Source organism: Falco biarmicus, chromosome 7 (genome assembly GCF_023638135.1).
Source record: "Falco biarmicus isolate bFalBia1 chromosome 7, bFalBia1.pri, whole genome shotgun sequence".
Taxonomy (NCBI): Eukaryota; Metazoa; Chordata; class Aves; order Falconiformes; family Falconidae; genus Falco; species Falco biarmicus.
This window is the reverse complement of record NC_079294.1, coordinates 340,991-347,026: the sequence shown is the minus strand read 5'-3', so window position 1 is coordinate 347,026 and position 6,036 is coordinate 340,991. Positions and strand designations below refer to the sequence as shown.

The 6,036-nt window shown below is 57.6% G+C and overlaps 1 non-coding gene across 1 annotated transcript; it reads left to right on the top strand.

Moving 5' to 3' along the window:
• The first annotated feature begins 4,849 nt into the window (after positions 1 to 4,849).
• On the top strand, positions 4,850 to 4,934 carry LOC130153318 (small nucleolar RNA SNORD45). Its single transcript, XR_008823322.1, has one exon. It is a non-coding gene; the product is annotated as a small nucleolar RNA SNORD45 (small nucleolar RNA).
• The last annotated feature ends 1,102 nt before the right edge of the window (positions 4,935 to 6,036 follow it).

Below are 6,036 nucleotides of genomic sequence, written 5' to 3'. Positions count from 1 at the left end.
AAACTATGGAATACTAGGGGGCTTTTGGGTCATCAGGGGGTTATTAGTTCCTCATTTAACCAATTTCCATGGGGATCTCAAAACACCCGGTGGAGGATGCGAATGATTAAATATCCTGCCTTGGGGAACTCGTATCCTACCCCAGATTCACCTTGCCGTCAGTTAGGTAGTCTTTTCCTGGCCCTGCCATCTCCACATAACCACCATAATACTTGATGTAAGCAACTATAGGTCTGATTAGCGAGCATATCTAGATGTACTTTCCCACATTTCGGGGTAATACTATATTTTCCTTTTGTATTAGTTGGTGTTAGAATTGGCGGGCCACATACACTCCAATTCAGAGCAGTATAGTTTAAACTGAGCCATCCTGTCAGTGGAGCATTCATTCCCATCATTCCCTCTAATTATTGTAGAATTTCCTGATTTCTGTACTTCATATCAGGGTCCTGCTGTACTATCTGGAGATTTGTAACAACCAAATCCTTTATGATTAAATGGCCAGCTCCAATTTGCCTGTGATACCATTACACCATACAATGGAAATTCTGTACTACCTCTGGAAAATGCTGAACATACCCAGCAATCTGCCAGATTCAAAGCATTCGTTACATTATGGGTTAATTGTACAAACAGATTCTGGTCCCAAGAATGAGTTCCTACTGTACAGAACATTGTTAATATACAAACAATCAATGGTCTTTTTGTTGGATCCGAAGCCGCAGAGGTCTGGTAGGTGTTGATTTCCATTGTGACTTAGGGGCTGCCTTCGCTCTGGTGTGGCGGATCCAGGATGCTTGTTCCTTAACTCTGACTGCGGTATGGGATGTAAGCAGTATTTGGAAAGGACCTTCCCACTTCTGTTCCAGAGGTGAACCTGAAAGAGGTCTGACACATACATAATCTCCTGGCTCCATGTTATGCACAGGTCCATCAAGACCTGGAGCTCCAGTTCCTAAAACTACGTCTCGAAGCTGTTTCTGCATGCTTCTTCCATAATCAGTAAGTACTTCATTCTCAACTCGGGCTGACGCTCTGCTCCTGTTTGTATAATAAAAGGTCTCCTATACAATATCTCAAAAGAATTTAGCCCTTCTTTAGCTCTGGGCTTGGTTCTAATTCTCAGGCGCGTCAGAGGCAATGACTGAGGCCAAGATAAACCAGCCTCCTGTCCAGGTTTTACAATTTGCGGCTTAATTAGGTGGTTCATTTTCCACTTGACCACTTGCTTGTGGATTATATGGGGTGTGTAACTGCCAGTCTATTCCAAAAAATTTAATAACTTGCAGAATGACTTTTTCAATGAAGTGTGGCCCCCAATCGGATGAGATTACTGCTGGAACCCCAAATCTCTGTACTCTTTCTTGTAATAGTACTTTGGTTACTTCTTTAGCTTTGTTGGTTCGGCAAGGGCGTGCTTCGGGCCACCCTGAAAAGGCATCCTCAATACCTCCTGCATGACCAGCAGGTATTAGGACCCCCCCTTTTTGGGTCGGTGAGCCTGGATTGCGATGACGGTGCCACCTTGTCCCGCGGCCCCACGGGGATTTCAGGAGTTCACCTGGCTCCCGGCTCCCCCTTCAGCTCAGCTGCCCCCTGCCCCGCACCCGCCCCAGCCCCTCCGCGCCCCGCTGGGGTCTCCTTCATGTGCCCACATGCCGGGGGCGTCCGTGCCCTGGGGAGCCCGTCTCGGCGCGGGCACGGAGGGGAGCGTCGCAGAGCCCCCCGGAACGGCGAGCGCGGCTCGGGGAACGCCGGCCGAGGCGTCCCGGGGCAGGGGGGGCGCGGGGGCCCCCAGCCCCGCAGCGGGCTCGCTCCCCGTGCCCCGAGTAACCCCCCGCCGCCCCCCCCCGGCGCCGGGCGAGGGGCTGCGAGGGAGCCCGGGGGACGGGTCGGGCCAGGGCCCCTTTCCCCGCGGGGCTCCGGCTGAGGGCCGGGGGACCCCGGGGCGGGCAGCGGGGCCGGCGGCGGCGGCCCCTCCCTGTAGCGGGGCGGCTGCCGGCGGCGGGGCCGGGGCGGGGAGCGGAGCGGCCGCTGAGCGCCGCCGGGCCGCGGCCGCGCCGGGGCAGGTGAGCGGCGGCCGGGGCGGCGAGCGGCGGGCGCGGGGGAGAGCGCCGGGGGGGCGGCGGGGCCCGGGCCGGGGCGGGGAGCGGGGCCGGGGGGGCCGGAGCCGCGCTGGGGGGCGCGGGGCTGCGCGGGGGGCCGGGGGCTGCGCTGCCGGGGGGCGGCCACGCTTGTGCCGAGAGCGCCGGGCGGTGCCGGCTGCCGGCACTCGGCTGCGGCCGCGCGGCCCGGGCCGTGCCGGGGGCTGGCGGCGCTGCGGGCCGGAACGGCGGGGCCCGGGCTGCCGGCGCGGCGCGGGGGGCGCTTTGCTGCGGGGGGCGAGCCCGGCGGGGGGGGCCGGGGGCGCAGGGGAGGGGAGCGGACCCTGCGGGGGAAGTGGGGGTGTCTCCTGCCCGCTGGCCGCCTCGGGGGGCGGCACGGGGGACTCCAGCCGCCCGCGAGCCGGGTGCGGGAGCGCCGGAGGGTCCGGGGGCTGAGGGGGGGAGGCGGGGAAGCAGGAGGCCGCCCCCCGGGCGCCGGCGCCTCCCCAGCTCGCCAGACCCCCGAGCCTGCCGCGGCCCCGCTCGCCCCGCACCGCTGCCCCCGCTGCAGCATCTCCCCCGCAGCCGGGCCCCAGCCCCAGGTGCCCCCGGCGCTGCCGTGGCGGCGGCCAGCCGGCCCCCCGCTGCCGCTCGGGAAGGGCCTGCGGCAGGAGCGGCTCCGGGCGGGGCCGAGCGGCGCCGGTCACGGCCCCCTGCGCTTCTGTCCCTCTGCCGGGGGCCGCGCCGCCTCGGGCTGGCGGGGGTTGTCCCTGCCAGGCCTCGCCCCCCGCGGCGCGGGTGCGGGAGGGCAGCGGGGGCACGGCCCGGTGTGGGCAGGAGCCGGGCCGGCCGGGGAGAGGCGAAGGAGAAGGAACCCGAGGGCAGGCGGGCAGCAGCCGCCTCCTGCTGCGGGCACAGAGGGCCTGGCCCTGCGGTGGGGGGGGACCAGCCCCGCAGCAGCCGGGTGCCAGCGTGCACAGCGGGGTCCGTGTGTCACCCGCGGGGTCCGTGTGTCACCCACAGCCTGGGGCGGCCCCCGGTGCGCGAGGGAGCGACGCGTGGTGTCCGGCAGGCCGCGTCTTGCGAGGAAGAGCTGTGAGACACCCGGGGGTTACCGGGGGTGGGGGAGCCGAGCGGCCGGCGTTCTGTGGGAGGGAGGGAGGGAGGGGAGAGGGGGAAAGGCGCATCTGAACTGGCACATTTTCGCAGCGGTACCAAAAGCAAGAGCTGTGGTGAGTCCTGGTCCGTGGGACCCTGTCTCCCCTCTTGTGTGCCCCAGGCGCCCCCTGCCCCTCCTCTGCCCCCCCTCCCCTTCCCTGTGCCGCTGTGATTTTGTGGGGGGGTGGGGGTGGGGGGGGGTGTGACCCGGGCTGGACCGAAGCTGCTCTTACCGCTCCCCCTCCTCCGCTGGACAGGGGGGACAGAATATAACAAAAAGCTCACGAGTGGGCACAAGGATGGGGAGGTCACTCTGCCATTACCTCCGTGGGCGAAACAGACTGAACCTGGGGAAATCAGCGCGATTGATTAGCAGTCAAGTCAGAGCAGGAGAATGCGCAGGAAAAGCAAATCTTCAGAACACCTTCCTTCCAGCCCCCATTTCTACTGGGCTTAACTTTACTCCCGATTTCCCTGTGTCCTCCCCGCAGGGGGATGGGGAACGGCAGCTGTGGTCAGTTTGATCACATGTTGTTTCTTCTTCTTTCTCCTCCTTTTCCTCCTCCTCCCCAAACCTTGCCATACAAACCCATCATGTTTTGATTCCCTGTAGCTCTCCATCCTATTCTTCTGTCCTGCTCCCTCTTCCCTTCGGTCTTTCTCTCTCATTCTGCTGCTCCCTTCTCTTTTACTCTCTCTGCTTGTGTCCCACTCCCTCTCCTTCTCCCCTTTTCTTCATCCTCCACCTCTGTCCTGCAGCCCAGGGCTGGTTTTCCTTTTACATCTCTGTCCTCATCTGTATCCGTCTCTTTTTAGGTTTTCTTCTTCTCTTCCCCACCGCCCCCCCCCCCCCCCCCCCCCCCCCCCCGCCTTTCCCTAATGTCTCTGGTCTTTTCCCTGATGTTCTTTTCCTCCTTGCACCTGTACATGCCACTCGGGGTCCAGGGAGTTGTCTGGAGGCGGGGAGCACCTCAGGAAAGTCTGTGTCCAAAGAGGCACTTACTACTGTGGAATTCCTGACTCCCCCCAGGCATGGGAATCTCCCAAGCCAACACCACAACTGACCTTTTCTTGGTGTTTTTTAAAGGTGATGCCATGAAAGGATGGGGTAAGAAAACCTGATGCCCTAAGCATGTCATTTCCAGAGAAACATGTTGCTTATATGCCTTCATCTGGGAGGAGGACAGGTGAGTACATTGTGTTGACTTGTTTCAGCACAGCTGTGCTTTTATTAAGAGGAATAACCTTCTTTTTCTTGTTAAGAGTTAGGGGTTGCTTTTTCTGAGAATTCTGCCCGTCTGTTCAACAATCGCTGATCTGTTGCGTGCTTTTCCCTCGAAAAGGACCCTGTCTCAGTCTTGTTTATTCACCATTGCTCGCTCTGTTGTAGAAAAAATTTCTCACCATAAGGCTACAGCGCTTCCAAACGGCAGCTTGGTGGTCTGCATAATGTATCTGTAGTCCCCTCTCAAGGAATGCGTTAATGGTGTTACGAATTATAAATTTGTAAAAAATTAAAAAGTAAAAAATTAAAAGCTTTCTGCCATAGGAAGACAGTGTGTTGGGTTTGAAACCTTTGGGTAGGACAGAAGGGGGTTGCCACCCTGGGTCAGTGGTGAGTGCTGGCATGTATCGTCTGATCTAGAGCTGATGTCTGTCACCACTTTAGCTCTAGAATTACTCTGAGACGCAGGGAACTCCAGTTCCCTTCAGCTGCAGCCTTGGAGCTTTTCCAAGCAGTGGGATGAAATTCCTGTCACAAGCTGTAACCCAGCTTAAGGAGAAGGGGGCACAGTTTGAGTTTTCTTCCACGTAGGCATCAGGGAGGTACAGTTCTGAGCTTGATACTGCTACTAGGAGATGCTTTCAAGTGAACTGAGTGTGGCTCTGGCGACCCAAAGCTGGACAGGGTTGGCAAATGATCATGTAGAGGTTTGGTGGTAAACTTGACCAGCCTGTCTTAACAAGCAGGCATGTTCTTTGTTTGCAAGCACTGTTTAGTCCTGCCTAGGCATCCCGAAAGTTTGAAGGGCTGTGGTCACATCATCCCTTGGTCACACACAATGAACAGTTGCCTGTGCAGAGTTGCTTTTTAAGGAGCATGCTTGGTTATATTTTCTCTGTTTGGCTTTGCATTTGGGAAATAATGTAACAGTTACAGCTCAACTGAAGGAGCACGATACCTGACGTGGCAGAGACGGAGGTGTGTTTTACTAATTTTTTGGTGTGCATCAGTTTGACCCCAAAATGACATTGTGTCAAAGCTTGTGGCCAGGTTCCGCTGTAGATGTTGACTTGGGGTATGAATGGCTCCAGGTGTGCTTTAGGAGAGCTCTGTTGGTGTAGATGTGCTGAGCAATTGCTCTGCTGTGTGTGCAGCTGTTCTGGTTTGGCTTGCGGGTGTGAGCATGCAAAAGAAAACTCGCAAGTGTGGTCAGCCTTGCTAGAAAGTCAGAACGGTTTCTACTGCTGAGAGCCTCCTGAACATTTCAGGCTGGCCAAGTGTTGTGCCCCGGTGTTTCTGAAAGTCCACAGCTCTGCAGTTCTCTAGGAGGGTGATGCCAAAACGGCACAGAGTAACTGCTCAGAGATGAATTTTGTCTTTAAGCAGCAAAGGTATTTATTTCGTGCAATGCTGGGGAGCTAGCTGGTTCGCACCAGACAAACTAGCCCCAAAGTTTTCAGTGAAAGGTCAGGTAATTTATACAGTTTTCACGAGAGGTTACAACATCTTTACATACATATTCATTTGATTTCATCATCTAATCATCATATTCATAATAGATGGGGTTTA